Here is a 17,345-nt window from a genome sequence, read left to right on the forward strand (position 1 = left end):
GCCGCAGAGCGCCGCCCTTCGGGGAGCAGGTGCGAGGAGTACGGACAGTGCAACAAAGTAGCAGCAACAACAATCAGCGTTCCAGCGAGGGATACAAAAGGTTCCCTCTCCTGCCCTCCAGTTCAGCCCATCAGGTAGAAACAGCCGACTAAAATAATGTAGGTGAAGGGGGAAGGGGGTGGGAGACCTCGCGCGGTTCTTGGCGGGCTCAGGACGTGAAAGAAGTTCTTTCACCCCGTCTCGAGTGTTTGGCCGCGGTTCCCCTCGGCTTCTTCCAAGCTTGTTGCCACCGGCCTTCGATCATCGGTTCTTCTTGTTTCGTCCCCAACCCCACGCGTTACAATGCTGTCTCTTTTAAAGTTTGTGGGGGTTTTTTTTTAATTGGGTAATGTGATTTTCATTACTTTAAAAGCAAAATAAAGTTTTTTGATTAATTAAACTTGTAACTGAGTGGAGAGCGTGGTTTAAAGCCTAATCAGAAGCAATTGGATGTGCTCGATGAATGCAGAATGATTAAAATATTTTTTGAATTTACGTACGTTCAGGGTGACGGCTTTGTTAGTTTTGTTTGCCAAAAAAAAATCGGAAATAGTTGAAACTTTAATAATTGCAGTACCGATTGGGTCTTCTGTCAGTACAGTCTTGACCTGTCACCAGGTGGGGTGCAAGAAAATCAACAATGTACTGTACTTCCTGGGGACACTAAACCTCAAACGTAGTTAATTTCATGCTTTCATGCCAAGAACTAACTGCTTGATATATGGTGCTTCAGGGGAGGTGTTAATAGGCATATTATCGGCATAATTGGTACATCAGGGGTATGTTTGTTTTTTTAGCGAGAACGCTGTTGTCATTAATTTTGGTTTTGTTGTGTAAACGGAAGAGATATGTACACAGACCAAGTCAAGTCACATTTATTTATATAGCACATTTAAAAAAACAACTCTCGTTGGCCAAAGTGCTTTACATTTGTTATAAGAATAGTATAAACAAATAAACTATATACATATAGCCCTCGTTCAGTGGACGTCAGGAAAGGCTTGGGAGTATAGATAAGATTTTAGTCTTGACTTAAAGGTGGAGGGGGCAGTTCTGATGGGAAGGGGGATGCTGTTCCACAGTCTAGGAGCTGCAACCGCAAAGGCGCGGTCGCCCCTAAGCTTATGCCTAGATTCAGCAGCCCCAAGTCGGCCAATCTGAGGGACCTGGAGGTGGAGCGGTGGGTGAGAAGACTTTTAATGTAGGAGGGGGGGGAAGCCCATTGAGGGCTTTGTAGACATAGAGGAGGGTCTTGAAATGTATACGGAACCGCACAGGGAGCCAGTGGAGAGAGGCCAGGATCGGGGTGATGTGGTCCATTTTTCGGGTGCCCGTCGGGAGTCTCGCTGCGGCGTTTTGGACCATTTGCAGGCGGGACAGGGAAAATTGGTTGATGCCAGTGTAAAGAGAGTTGCAGTAATCTAGGCGGGAGGAGATAAATGTGTGGATGATCTTTTCGAGGTCATCAAAGTGGAGGAATTGTTTAATTTTAGCTATCGTCCGAAGCTGAAAGAAGCTAGCTTTTACCACAGCATTGACTTGTTTGTCAACTTTCAGTGCACACACACAGACCAGGAACGAATACGTTTTTGGAACAAAATGTGATATGCGTTTAGAGTCAAGAGAGTTTATTGTCATATGTCCCAGATATAACAATGAAACATACATAGAAACATAGAAATTAGGTGCAGGAGTAGGCCATTCGGCCCTTCGAGCCTGCAACGCCATTCAATATGATCATGGCTGATCATCCAACTCAGTATCCCGTACCTGCCTTCTCTCCATACCCTCTGATCCCCTTAGCCACAAGGGCCACATCTAACTCACTCTTAAATATAGCCAATGAACTGGCCTCGACTACCCTCTGTGGCAGAGAGTTCCAGAGATTCACCACTCTCTGTGTGAAAAAAGTTTTTCTCATCTCGGTTTTAAAGGATTTCCCCCTTATCCTTAAGCTGTGACCCCTTGTCCTGGACTTCCCCAACATCGGGAGCAATCTTCCTGCATCTAGCCTGTCCAACCCCTTAAGAATTTTATAAGTTTCTATAAGATCCCCTCTCAATCTCCTAAATTCTAGAGAGTATAAACCAAGTCTATCCAGTCTTTCTTCATAAGACAGTCCTGACATCCCAGGAATCAGTCTGGTGAACCTTCTCTGCACTCCCTCTATGGCAATAATGTCCTTCCTCAGATTTGGAGACCAAAACTGTACGCAATACTCCAGGTGTGGTCTCACCAAGACCCTGTACAACTGCAGTAGAACGTCCCTGCTCCTATACTCAAATCCTTTTGCTATGAAAGCTAACATACCATTCGCTTTCTTCACTGCCTGCTGCACCTGCATGCCTACTTTCAATGACTGGTGTACCATGACACCCAGGTCTCGCTGCATCTCCCCTTTTTGTAGTCGGCCACCATTTAGATAATAGTCTGCTTTCCTGTTTTTGCCACCAAAATGGATAACCTCACATTTATCCACATTATACTGCATCTGCCAAACATTTGCCCACTCACCCAGCCTATCCAAGTCACCTTGCAGTCTCCTAGCATCCTCCTCACAGCTAACACTGCCCCCCAGCTTAGTGTCATCTGCAAACTTGGAGATATTGCCTTCAATTCTCTCATCCAGATCATTAATATATATTGTAAATAGCTGGGGTCCCAGCACTGAGCCTTGCGGTACCCCACTAGTCACTGCCTGCCATTGTGAAAAGGACCCTTTTACTCCTACTCTTTGCTTCCTGTTTGCCAGCCAGTTCTCTATCCACATCAATACTGAATCCCCAATAAGATAAGATAAGATAAGATAACCTTTAATGTCATTCAGACCGAAGTCTGAACGAAATTGAAGCAGTCATACATACAATACAATACAATAAAAAACAACAATAAACACATATTAACATCCACCACAGTGAGTCCACCCAACATCTCCTCACTGTGATGGAGGCAAAAGTCTTAGGTCTCCAGTCTCTTCCCTCCTCTTCTCCCTCTGCGCTGAGGCGATACCCCCCGGGCGATGTTAAAAACTGTCCCGCGGCTCAAACACCGCGGCCCGGGGTGGTCGAAGCTGCCGCCCACCAGTCCTGCTGACGCAGCCGCTGGCCCTCGGCCGAACCCCGGACTCAGGTCCACCGCCAGAACCCGTCCAAGCCACCGGAGCACCGTTCCAGCCCCGAGCCGGATCGCCCGCACGCTGAGTATTGCCACCAGTCTCAGCCTCGCGCCAGGCCGCCCCTGACTGGGCGCCGCTCCTCCCTCGGGCTGGGCCGCCCCGACCGGGCGCCGCTCCTCCCTCGGGCTGGGCCGCCCCGACCGGGCGCCGCTCCTCCCTCGGGCTGGGCCACCCCGACCGGGCGCCGCTCCTCCCTCGGGCTGGGAACGCCGTACCTCCCCGAGCTCGGCCAGTCCGACGGGAGCACCGTTCCTTCCTCGGGCCGGCCGTCCTCACGGGAGCGTCACAGCCCCTCACGGAAGCCCTGTTCCAGCCCCGAGCCGGGCCGTCCTCACGAGAGCGAGCTCAGTGCGAGTCCTGGCGGGCTCTGCCTCCTGAGCCTCGAGGTCGCCAGCTCCGCCATTAGGCCTCAGCGCAGACGGAGGCAGAGAAGGGGAATACGACAAAAAGTCGCATTCCCCCGCAGGGAGAGACAGCAAGCCCCGTTTCACCCCCCCCCCCCCCCCCCAAAACAGAAACTAAAAACCAAAACTAGACTAACCAAAACGAAAATAAACAACACAAAAAACACAAAACAAACAGGACTGCCGGAGAGCCGCTGCAGCCAGAGCCGCGCCGCCACTAGGAACGGCGTGTGCTTTAAGTTTGTATACTAATCTCTTATGTGGGACCTTGTCGAAAGCCTTCTGGAAGTCCAGATACACCTTATCCACTGGTTCTCCCCTATCCACGCTACTAGTTACATCCTCGAAAAATTCTATAAGATTCGTCAGACATGATTTACCTTTTGTAAATCCATGCTGACTTTGTCCAATGATTTCACCACTTTCCAAATGTGCTGCTATCCCATCTTTAATAACTGACTCTAGCAGTTTCCCCACTACCGATGTTAGACTAACTGGTCTGTAATCCCCTGTTTTCTCTCTCCCTCCCTTCTTAAAAAGTGGGGTCACATGCTGACTTTGTCCAATGATTTCACCACTTTCCAAATTCTTGCTTGCTGCAGCACGACAGAATATTTTAGGTACAGATCAGATCAGTGTGACCATATACCATGGCATATATACAGACACAGAGGCACACGCACACGCACACGCGCACACACACACACACACACACACAGTGCAATAGGCTGTTATAGTTCATGGTTTGTTTGAAGTTGTGCTTAATAGTCTGATGGCTGTGGGGAAGTAGCTGTTCCTGAACCTGGATGTTGCAGATTTCAGGCTCCTGTACCTTCTACCTGATGGCAGCGGAAAGATGGGTGTGTGGCCAGGATGTTGTTGGTCCTTGAATAGATAGATCATTAGATATAAAAGAATGATGTTAGAATGGATGCATTTTTGTGTTAGAAGGGAGTAGATAATCATAATACTGTTTTCTTGTTCAAAATGTACTGATCCTAGAGCTATCGTTATGGTAAAAAAAAAATGTCATAAAATTGTCATTGTCACTATTTTAGCGGAATCAGAGTCATTGCATTTGGCTGTGTTATTTAGAAATTTACATAGTGATTCAAGTCAATTCTATTGACATTTTTTGTGTTGGATGTGTACAGTCCTTAATGGTTCTCCAGCCACTTTTGTTTTACAAGTATAATACTTTGTAAAGCAATTTCTACTTTCTGCTGACTAAATGGATGGCTTTATGTGGCTTCATTATCCTTAAACTTTTTAATCCTTAAACATTGACTGAAAACCTGGAATAATGGCATCACATTTTTATTCCATAGGATTGTTGCAGCAAATGAGGTCATTCGGCCCATTGTGTCTGTACCTTGTTCCAATAATACATCAGCTTAAAATCTCTTGTGTGGGGGGGGGGGGGGGGGGGGGGAGATGCTAGGGGCAGCAATTATTAAGGAAGTAATTGTTGCAAATTTGGAAAATCATAATTCAATCGAGTAGTCAGTGTGGCTTTATGATGGGGAAGTTGAATCTGACATTCGTGTTTTTGAGGAAATACTAGTGGGGAATCAGTAGTATTTGGATTTCCAATACATGGTTGACAATGTGCCTCACAAAATGTTGCGTCGTGAGATAAGAGTCTGATGTTGAAGGTGGCATATTGACATGGATGGGAGATTGACTAACAGGCAGGAAGGAGTGACCAGGGATAACTTAATCAGGGTGGATCTCATCTTTGGGGTTTGGATAACTGAGAATTGATCTTAAACAGAAGATTCTTTAGGAACCAGCTGGCTCTATGCTGGGAGAGGTTCCCTTTCATGGGAGAGCCCAGAACCAGAGGGCATGGTCTTGGAGTCAGGGTCACCCATTTTAAACTGAGACAAGGAAGGATTGTCAAGGAAGAAGGGTCCTGACCCGATAACATCACCCAACCCTTTCCCCCCAGAGATGCTACCTGACCCGCTGAGTTACTCCAGCACTTTGTGTATTTACAAGGAAGGGTTACTTCGCTTGACAATTGAGTCTTTGGATCAGTTTGCCACAAAAAGCTGTGGGAGCAGAGTAATTATGTATATTTAAGGATAAAACATAGATTTCTCATCAGTTAGGGAAATGTGGGTTATGGGGAAAGGCAGAAAAATAAACTAAAATCATAAATCAGCCTAGTCCATCACAGGCACAGCCCTCCACACCATCAAAAACATATACATGAGAGACTGCTTCTTGAAGATGATATCTATCATCAAGAATCCCTACAATTTGGGCCATGCCTTCCGTTTTGCTGCTGCCATCGGGCAGGAGGTACAGAATTCTGAAGACCCACACCACCAGGTTCACGAACTGCTGCTTTCCTACAGCTGTCGGGATCTTCAAACAACTTGATACAACTCTAATCCTACCTTGGTGATAAAACACTATGAAGTGTAATTTGAGTGTAATTTTTGTCTGTTGCCAGGGTCTATATGCCTAGGATACTAGTGCAAGGAAGATTTTCATTGTGTCTGTGCCTCATACATATGACAATAAAACGTCCATTGTCCCAAAGCCATTCTCGTAATGTTTTCCTGAACTCATCCGAATGGGTCTCTCGACCTGAAATGTCACCTATCGATGTTCTCCAGTGATGCTGCCTGACCCTCTGAGTTACTCCAGCACTTTGTGACTTAAAAAAAAACTTGCACCTGCAGTTCCTTGTATCTGCATTGTCTTTATCCACAGATAGACACAAATGGCTGGAGTAACTCAGTGGGACAGGCTGCATCTCTGGAGAGATCTCTGGATTGAGACCCTTCTTCAGGTCGGGGGAGGGGGAGATGCAGAGATAAGGAAGTACAAGGTGTGAAAATGAGACAATGGGGATGGAGATTAAGGAAAATGTAGAAAAGATCTGTTAACCAGGAGAAGGTAACAACAAAGCAAATAGATAACATGTAAACGAGGACAGTCAGACTAGTCTGAGAACTGAGAAGGGGGGAGGGATGCAGAGAGAGGGAAAGCCAGAGATACTTGAAGTTAGAGAAGTCAAAATTCATACCACTGGGATGTAAACTGCCCAAATGAATATGAGGTGCTCTTCCTCCAACTGACAAAAAGGTGAGTGTGTGAATGGGAGTGCAAGTTAAAGTATTTGGCAACTGGAGATCAGCGCCGGCTTGCTTTAATTAATCCTGTTCAGATTGGGTTTTCTCACCACCAAGATTGCACCTGGGAAAGATTGTTTTGACTGGCAGCTTGGTGGGCAATAAAGGCAGCTTGGTGGGCAATAAAGCCTTTTCTTGCACTTGTTTATGATTATAATGCCATTGTATAAAAATAAATCCACGTGTTCATTCACAGAAAAGTTTGCACTTTATTTAAGGCGAAACTCGGGTTCTGAAATAGCAACTTAAAGAATGCATCTCGGTTAATGCTGGCTTTGTGTCATCATAAACTACTTGTGGGCTGTAGTAATTCAGTTAGCAGAGGCAGCCAAAACCAATATTCTATCCTTGCTATCTGGCAATGTGTGCTGTAACTGATTTACTGTGTGTGAGTGTATTATACCACAGTCCAATACGTTTTTAAGACTAAGCAGTATTTATTGTTCAAAACAAAACAAACGGAGGGAAAGTAACAGATCTTAGAAACATTTGAAGAATTGTGAACAATGTTGCAACTGCATGCAAACATCATATAATCTGTATTGACGGTATAGAGGAAGCTCGCTGGCATACTATTCCTTTGATGTCAAGGGACTTTCTCATGGTCAATCACCCCACAGGGCCTGGAGATAACCAATGTCTGGTGAGCAAAACACAAAGCACTGAAGGAACTCAGTGGGTCAAGCAGCATCCATGAAATCTAATTCTGTTACTATGTCTTATGGTTTCTTTGTATATAATGGTGCAGTAAACCAAGGTTGAAGGACATCAACGTTAATATCCCAGAATTTTATCTGTTTTGTTTCCTATCCTGAAAGTGCAGCTTGGGTTTTAATAAGAACATTGGTATTTTTAACAATCCCTGTCTCTTTGAATGAGCAACCACCAGCAGGACTATTGCAGCACTAAGTCAAAACCAAAAATCTTATTTTTTTTTTAACTCAGTAAGTCGGGCATCGACTGTGATGAAAGAAACAGTTTGCTTTTTAGGCCTTTAACTGGAACTTTTAACTGGATGACCTTTAACCAGTCTGAGGAAAGATTAGATATCAAACATGTTTCTAGTTGGAGGCAAAGAGATACTATATATGTTGGAGACTACGATAGCCTGAATGACAACCAGTGCTAATGGTGCAGGTTGAGTTCATAAATTATAGGAGCAGAATTAGGCCATTCGGCCCATCAAGTTTACTCCACCATTCAATCATGGCTGATATATCTTTCCCTCTCAATCCATTTTCCTGCCTTCTCCCCATAACACCTGACACCATTACTAATCAAGAAAATGAGAAGGTATTTACAAGTGGTGTGCGAAGATGCTGCAGCCTTTTATTTTACACAGCATGAGGGTGAGAAGATGCTGCAGCCTTTTATTTTACACAGCATGAGGGTGAGAAGATGAATTAGCACAAGAGAGAAAGAAGATGCTATAATTGCAAGTCAGGCAGTATCTGTGGAGAACCTGATACGCCCTCAGCCGAGTTCCTCAGTCCCCTTACACACTTTATACCCAACAGTGAGCAGAGCAGGGAACTCTATTCCAACCTGCGTAATGCAAATAGAATAAAGGATATTGTTCTCAAAAGGGTGAAGGAGCAGAAGGATCTGGGAAGATGTCCACACAAGTCATTGAAAATGGTGAGGCAACTTCAGTTTAGTTCATTGTCACGTGTACTGAGGTACAGTGAAAAGCTTTTGTTGCGTGCTCACTAGTCAGTGGAAAGACAATACATGATAACAATCGAGTCATTTACAGTGTATGGTTACATTATAAGGGAATAACGTTTAGTGCAAGGTAAAGCCATTAATGTCTGATCAAAGATAGTCCGAGTGTCACCATTGAGGTGGATAGTAGTTCAGGATTGCTCTCTAGTTTTGGTAGGATAATAATAATAATAATGGATGGGATTTATATAGCGCATTTCTAGAATACTCAAGGCGTAGGTAGAATGCTGGGTAGAAACCGCCCCTGAAACTGGAAGTGTGCCTTTTTACACCTATACCTTTTGTCTTGATGGGAGAGAGGAGACCAGGCAGAGGCCAGTGTGCGACTCGTTCTTGATTATGCTGCTGGCCTTGCCGAAGCAATGTGAGGTATAAATGAAGTCAATGGAAGGGAGGTTGGTTTCTGTGATGGCCTGGGCTGCGTCCACAATTCATTGCAATTTCTTGCGGTTTCGGATGTAGCTGTTCAAGTGAGTGAGTTTATTGTCATGTGTCCCTGTATAGGACAATGAAATTCTTGCTTTGCTTAAGCACACAGAAAATAGTAGGCATTTACTACAAAACAGATAAATGTGTCCATATACCATGATATAAATATATACACACATGAATAAATAAACTGATAGTGCAAATAACAGAAAGTGGTTGCTAATAATCAGAGTTTTGTCCGAGCCAGGTTTAATAGCCTGATGGCTGAGGGGAAGTAGCTATTCCTGAACCTGGTTGTTGCAGTCTTCAGGCTCCTGTACCTTCTACCTGAAGGTAGCAGGGAGATGAGTGTGTGGCCAGGATGGTGTGGGTCTTTGATGATACTGCCAGCCTTTTTGAGGCAGCGACTGCGATAAATCCCCTCGATGGAAGGATGGTCAGAGCCGATGATGGACTGGGCAGTGTTTACTACTTTTTGTAGTCTTTTCCTCTCCAGGGCGCTCAAATTGCCGAACCAAGCCACGATGCAACCGGTCAGCATGCTCTCATCTGTGCACCTGTAGAATTTAGAGAGAGTCTTCCTTGACAATCCGACTCTCCGTAATCTTCTCAGGAAGTAGAGGCGCTGATGTGCTTTTTTGATGATTGCATTAGTGTTCTCGGACCAGGAAAGATCTTCAGAGATGTGCACGCCCAGGAATTTGAAGCTCTTGACCCTTTCAACCATCGACCCGTTGATATAAATGGGGCTTTGGGTCCCCCTCCTACTCCCTCCAAAGTCCACAATCAGTTCCTTGGTTTTGCTGGTGTTGAGGGCCAGGTTATTGCGCTGGCACCATATGGACAGTTGTTCGATCTCTCTTCTGTACTCTGACTCATCCCCATCAGTGATACGCCCCACAATAGTGGTGTCGTCAGCGAACTTGATGATGGAGTTCGCACTGTGGTTCGCTACGCAGTCATGGGTATAGAGTGAGTACAGCAGGGGGCTGAGCACGCAGCCTTGAGGTGCTCCCGTGCTGATTGTTATTGAGGCTGACACATTTCCACCAATACGAACAGACTGTGGTCTGTGGACGAGGAAGTCAAGGATCCAGTTGCAGAGGGATGCGCAGAGACCCAGTTCAGCGAGTTTGGTAACCAGTTTGGAGGGGATGATTGTGTTAAATGCCGAGCTGTAATCAATGAATAGCAGCCTGACCTTCACAAACCAAGCTTGGAAAGCAATTGAAAAACTTGACGACAATAACTTGAAAAGGCAATTTACAAGTCACACTCTATTTTGAGCTACACGAGTTACTTCTCTCCCCGGCCATAATGCGCTGGCTCCACGCCCGGAGCGCCGTGGCAGCGGTGAGTGAGTGAGTTGCAGGCATGTTCCCCGACCCCCTCCTTCTCAACTCTCCTGCCCTCCCCGCAACTTTAACCCTAGCCAGACTCCCCACACGCTGTGAAAGGAACTCTTTCCCCCCCCCCAGCGGCGCAGTCCTTTTACAGCCGCTTCCCACTTTACCGCCGCTTCCCATCAGCTGCCAGCAAAGAGGGATAGACTCGGCTATCCCCTCAGTACAGCAACATCGTTCTTGATGTTGCTGTACTGAGGGATAGCCAAGTCTATCTTTCTTGGCTAACAACCTAACCTTCGGCCTCCAAGACGCAGGTAGATTTTCGTGCCTTATTTTGGGGTGAAAAATTGCGTCTTCATTACCAGGAAATACGGTATATAAAATAATGAAGAGTCTAGACAGAATGGATAGTGGGAGACTACCTTTTGGTGGAGGGGTTGAGAAATGAAGCTCGCAGGAATAAAATAACAGGAAAGTAAATGAAGAGTGACACGGGGAAAATTTATTTTACACAGCATGTGGTTGTCATCTGGAGTGTGTTTCCTGTAGACATGGAGATCGACTCATTGCGGTTTACAAGAAGGAACTAGATAAATATGTGGCGAGGAAAAGTTTACATGCCTACAAAGAAAGGGGCAGTGGGTAGAATGAGAGTTGCTTTAGCAGCGAGCTGATGTGGGTGAGATAGATCTTCTTTATGCTCGAACCATTATACTTGTACATGGCCTTCATAAAGCTAACACTTTTATGTTTACAGATCCTTTTAAAAAATCAATTCTTGCATTCATCTCCAGTAGGTATTTATTATGCATATGCGTTTTTAGTTTTCACTAGATTCCTTTTGAATGTTTCAGCAGTTGGTGCAGTTATGGGCTTGTCCCACTTGGTGATTTTTTTTTTTTTAGGCAACTGCCGGAGACTGTCATAGTCGTAGCAGGTCGCCGAAAAACCAGCGACAACCTAAATCATCCTGGCGGCAACCTAAAACGGCATTTACGTCAGGAGAAGTCAAGCGACGCTCATAGGCGTTAAACCCATTGTTGCCAAAAAACATGTCGAAAATTTAGCGGCGACCAGAAAGACGTTACGACTTTTTGCACGATTGAGGAGACTACCTCCGGCGACCACCGGCGAACATGTGGCAACAAACTAGTTGCCTAAAAAATCGCCTAAGTTGGACAGGTCCATAAATGTCATTAAAATCACAACAGTTATGTTCCCTGTCTAATGGGATTAAAATACTCAGTTTATTGGTACTGGTTTATTGTTGGCACTTTTGCCGGGATGCAGTGATAAACGTTGTTCTGGGTGCTGTCCAGGCAAGTTATGAGTTAAATCAAACCATAGATAAATACAACAGGTAACACAAAGAGAAAATAAACCAAGTGCATATGCCGAGAAAGTGCAGATAAAAAAGTAACCTCTGACCCATGTACTCATCAAGAATCTATCTAACTCAGCCTTAAATATATCCACTGATCTGGACTCCACAGCCTTCTATGACAAAGAATTCCACACATTCACTGCCTTCTGACTAAATAAATTCCTCCTTATCTCCTTCCTAAAAAAACATCCTTTAATTCTGAGGCCATGACCTCTAGTCCTGGACTCTCCCACGAGTGGAAACATCCTCTCCACGTCCACTCTAACCAAGCTTTTCACTATTCTGCATGTTTCAATGAGGTCTCCCATCATTCTTCTAAACTCTAGCGAGTCCAGGCCGGGTGCCGTCAAACCCTCATCAAGTTAACCTCCCCATTCCTGTGATCAATGGGGGAACAATACCTGGGGGGAGGGCATGTTGTTGCCAGTAATGCAGCTCTGCTTCACTTTGTGGCCTGTTATGGTGTCCAAGCCTTGCCACAATTGATGGGTGTTTGTGTGGTTATCTTGTGGTTAGTTTGATCCACAACTCTCTCTCTCTCTGCATCCTTGAAGGCTTATGACCTTTATGAGTCACTAGCAGAACCCCATGAATTGTACTGACCCCTGATGTTCAATTGAAAGATTTTATTTGTCCATATAATTCCAGAGTAATTCATAATGTCATTCTGCTTAACTTAAGTTGGTTGAATTTTAATTTAATGGTATGATGTTAGTTACCGGTATATAGAAAGAGATGTGGTTTGCATTGTTTACTTGATAGAATATCAAGTTTAAATACAGAATCGGTCTGATTGTCCATTGTTCTAAGGAGCATTGTCCATGATCAATTGGGTGGTGAGGCCACACAATTGCAAATCAATTCATTGTTGCTTATTCAGCTAAGTTACTCACTATCTCAGTCAGCTGATGTTGAGAGTCAACGGCTACGTACATCCTAAAAGCTTCTCCAAAATTATATTATTTTGCTACATTAGATGTTTTGTTTTAGTCCTTGGACAGATACGGTTCTTCTCGTGATTAGAGGGCTGACATATGATCTGTTCTCCATTCCACATGATGAATAATTTTAACTAGGAACTATTAATGACAGGTTAGAAAATATCAGGTCCTTCTGAAGGCATTGTCTAACTTGGAAACCGAGTATAAGACCCATACCCTGCCTCCACGTGAATGAAGAACGCAAGGTTATATTAAGTTGTCAACACTTTCTTGATTAAGTAAGGGGGTCAAAGGTCAGGGGAAGGAAGCAGGAGAATGGGGGTTAAGAGGCAAAGATAGATCAACCACGATTGAATGGTGAAGTAGACTTTTAGTTTTTTATTTTTGTTTAAAGATGCGGCGAGGAAACGGGTCCTTCGGCCCACCGTGTCCGCACCGACAAGCGATCACCCCGTACAGTAGCACTATCCTGCGCAGGAGGGACAATTTACAACTTGCAGAAGCCAAGTAACCTACAAACCAGTATGTCTTTGGAATGTGTGAGGAAACTAGAGCACCCGGAGAAAACTCACGCAGTCACAGGGAGCACGTCCTGAATGGCCTCATTCTGCTCCGTGACTTATGAACACTTGAGAGGCAGCAAACATGATTCATTTTCATCCTTAATGACTTCAATCAAGCGAGCTTCAGGAAAGCTCTCCCCATTTACCATCAGCCTGTCTCCTGCCCCACTCTCTACCACAAGTCCTCCACCATCAAGTATGCCTAACGCTTCACCATTATTTCGGTCAGTCTGATTATCTGTCAATACTGCTCCTGCCAGCTCACAGACAGGGTATGAGGTACCAACCAAGAGGGTAACACAGTAGTGGTCTAAGGAAGCTGAGGGTCTTCTTCAGGATTGCCTTGGTAGACTGGGATATGTTCAAGATGACTTCATCCAGTCTGAATGTGTATACAGGCACCTTGAGTTTTACACATATTTGGCGTGTGTTTTTGAAATAATGTACTTGTTCCTTTAATATCAAAGCTTGATTTACGCGCTGGTATTATTGGAATAATGCGTTCAAATTTAATGCTGACAGCGTAATCGAGTATATATTTAAATTTGAGTGTTTTGCATTCTGACAAAGACAGTTTGGGTCTATCCTAACCTGAAACCTTGGATGATCAGGGAGGTTCACTCTCTGCTAAAGTCTAGATCCAAGGTTTTCAAGATGGATGCCAAGAGAGAAGTCTTGACCATGCTGCAGTCTCAATACAACCAAGCAGATGCCAGGAGACTGTGGCAGGCTCTGTGTACCATAGTGGGCTGTGAGCTGAAATTGAAGATGATCTCTATCGCATGCATCTCTACTGCATGAGCTAAATGGGTTTTGGAAACATAGAAAAGTAGATGCAGGAGTAGGCCATTCGGCCCTTCGAGCCAGTCCTGCCATTCAATATGATCATTGCTGATCATCCAGAATCAGTACCCCTTCCTGCTTTTTTCCCCGTATCCCTTGATTCCGTTAAGGGTTTTATGCTCTTTTGACCAGGCAAACAGTTCCACCTTGGCACATCCCCCATTTCCGGCTGCCTGCGGCACACATATCTCAGTGGCAGAGTCAATTCTGTTTTCAGATGGGTAAACTCTAAAGCACCTGGCTCAAATGGAGTCCCTGGACGGTTCTGAAATTGTAAATGATTCAACCGGGAGTATGATATTATTCTGTGTGAGCAGGAACTGCAGATGCTGGTTTAAACTGAAGATAGCCACAAAAAGCTGGAGTTACTCAATGGGTCAGACAGCATCTCTGGGGAAAAAAGGAATACATGTCATTTCGGGTCGCGAAGGTCTGAAGAAGAGTCTTGACCCAAAACATCACCTATTCCTTTTCTCCAGAGGTGCTGTCTGACCTGTTGAGTTACTCCAGGTATTTCTGTCTATTATATTCTCCCTGGCTTGCATTGCAGTCTGGTTATGAAACGGTGAACGTGTCCTAACATAAGCTGGAAAATATTACCAATATAAGAGCTGTTAAGATTTTCTTAATTTTATTTTGAATAAAGATGATGTACTGGAATTTATGTGAGGTCTAAGAATTATTGTGTACAGAATAAAGGAAATTATTTTCCAGAAAGGCTCTTTGGAGAAGGCGCTGTAAATGGAAAGTACCATTGAAATAGATCTAAAGCTTTCAGAAAGGTTGCTCCATTATGCATTAGTTGACACAGCCAAGAGCTCTGATCTTGAAGTCCATCAAATGCTTTAAGGGCCTGTCCCACTTGGCCGTCATTTGCACCTCATTTACGCGTCATATGTAAAATAGGTCGACGCATCGGCACGAGTGATGTCGCGTGCAAATCACGCGTCATCATGCCGTCTGGTGCACGTGACATAATTAGAATACCCTGCGGTGCGCGGCGACGCATGGTTACGCACGGTGACGTAACTATGCGTCACCACGCGATACATTTGAGACGTCGAGACGCCAATGCGTCAGCGTGCGTACGCGATATGTCACGCAGGTGGCGCACGAGGATTACATGCAGCACGAAACCCTGGACTCCGTGCGATACCGCATTCAACTCCACGCCTCTCCATGCGCCCGTCCCGTGCTACCCACACGCTACCCGTGCATCACAATGCGACAACCCCATTTTTGGTAAATGGCACAAAAATGACGGCCAAGTGGGACAGGCCCTTTAGCCTCATCTGATATTTTCAATTAGTTCAACAAATAATCATGTGGGCTTTGTGCATGTGATGGTGATAAAGCTTTCTAGGAACTTTGTCACCATTTAATCCAATGCTAAAAACTACTTACTGACCTGTAATGCTGCTGCTTGTGAGAATTTAATTGTTCTGCTTTCGGAGCATATAACAATGAATCACTCTTGACTCTCCCTTGAAAATATGTCAATCTTTACACCATGTTTTTTTCCCCCGGATATTTCATATGACATTCAGGATATGGCCTGCCCCTCAACCATAAGCTTGTGTCTCAATGATAGCGAATGCTGATGCTTACCAAAAGTGTCCTGTGCATAGGAGATTTTTTTTTTTTTTAATCTTCATTTTTTACATTTCTTCAAACTAGTGGATGATTTCAGTATTTTGCTGGAAATTGATGTAAATTATTAAAATAACTCTAATTCCTTCCTGTTTAAAATTTGGAATTATCTAATCTTGATCATGCCTCTTCGTAGTTTGTGGACAAATCGAATCGACAGTTTTACAAGTTGCTGCTTGTTGGCAGCAAGCCTTGCATTTCAGGAACAAGGTTGTCAAGAAAATAGACTGGCACTTCAATGCCAGACGCTGACACTTCCACCAATCCAGCGTTCAGTTATCCAGAAATGCTGATAGTTGGACCTGCAGCTCGCGGGTCAGTTGGAGTGTGAGCTGGGGTCCCAGAGAGCGAGGGGGTTGTGCAGCCAGAGTGATGGGGTCCATTGTGTGGGCCGCGTCAGGGTCAGAAACTCAGATAGGTTTGCAGCTGGGGCAGGTATTCGAGGTGCTTCTCTATTCCAGGTTCATAAAATTGTAGATCATCAGACATAGCAGCAGGATTAGGCCATCCATAAAGGAGAGGTTTTACATGAATACAATCAAGCCGCCCATAGTGCACAGATATAGAGTAAAGGGCGCAACATTTAGTGCAAGATATAACACTGATGTCCAAAAAAGTCTGATTAAATATAGCTCAAAGGTTTCCAATGAGGTGGATGGGAGGGAACCCAGACGCCCAGAGTTAAAATTTTGATGGCTTATTCTTCAAATACGCAATATTCTTTGGTAAGAATTGAAAATTGTCCCTTGTGTGTGTTGGATAGTGTTAGTGTGCAACGATCACTGGTCAGTGTGAACCCAGAGGGCCGAGTCTCTAAACCAAACCTGGTCTTTGTATTAATGTGTGCTATCCACATAATTCCGTTAAAATGAAATAATCGCTAACAGGCCTGAGGCTCCACCAGACTTGCTACCAATGGAAGTTTGCTCTTCACACACTTCATGCACCAATCCATCAATGCATCAATGCGATATCAGAGGACTGGTAGGGTGATCGGCCAAATACTGAAGACTGCAAATTTAATGCGATGTTCCTAACACAGCTATATAGTATACGTGATCAGATAAAGAGCAAATCATGAAATGTTCATAATTTCTTCAGCATGTGGAAGTGGTCCCCTAAACAGAAAGAAATACTGTAGATAGACTCAAAATGCTGCGAGATACTTCCAAAGACTCTCTCAGATACACTGTATTGGGCAAGGTTCTATTCCTTAGTAGGAAATTATCCAATAATCAGTTTGCCTTCCACCCCCAAAACTAGTCAATTAATTATGTGTTTTATTAAATTCAATAAATTGCAGAGAAGGAGAAATGAGATTTCTCTGCTTTGCACCCTTTGGTGACCCTCTGTTTCACAAGCAAATCTTATCAGTGGTATTCCTGAGATGGTGCCTTCTCCTGTGGTGCGGGACATCTTCTTCTGTATGTTCTCATCTGATCTGGGATGTGGTTCGATCCTTGCATTCTTGGGTAATGAATCTTTGACACATGCTATTTACTTTAGCAGTCACAGTAGCAGTCTTTTTGCATTTAATCTATCATTATTTCATGTTAAGGTTTGCTGGTTTTGAGGAAATGAAGAGTTGTAAGAAATCTTAGAAATGCAAATCCAATTATTTGTTTACCGATTACTCAAAGGTTTTTCTGTCTCTGAGAAAAATGCAAGGATGGCATGTTGTAAAAACATTGTGTAACAGT

At 44.4% G+C, this 17,345-nt stretch overlaps 1 protein-coding gene across 2 annotated transcripts in view; it reads left to right on the forward strand.

Moving 5' to 3' along the window:
* Positions 1 to 17,345, forward strand: part of tmc6 (transmembrane channel like 6) — a 78,251-nt gene continuing 60,906 nt past the window's right edge. Inside the window, exon 1 of one of the 2 annotated variants that reach the window (XM_033044313.1) lies at positions 1 to 134. The gene's annotated coding sequence lies outside the window, so the exon portion shown is untranslated. The remainder of the gene's footprint in view (positions 135 to 17,345) is intronic. The other variant, XM_033044316.1, reaches the window with a different exon arrangement.

This window comes from Amblyraja radiata, chromosome 26, assembly GCF_010909765.2.
Source record: "Amblyraja radiata isolate CabotCenter1 chromosome 26, sAmbRad1.1.pri, whole genome shotgun sequence".
NCBI lineage: Eukaryota > Metazoa > Chordata > Chondrichthyes > Rajiformes > Rajidae > Amblyraja > Amblyraja radiata.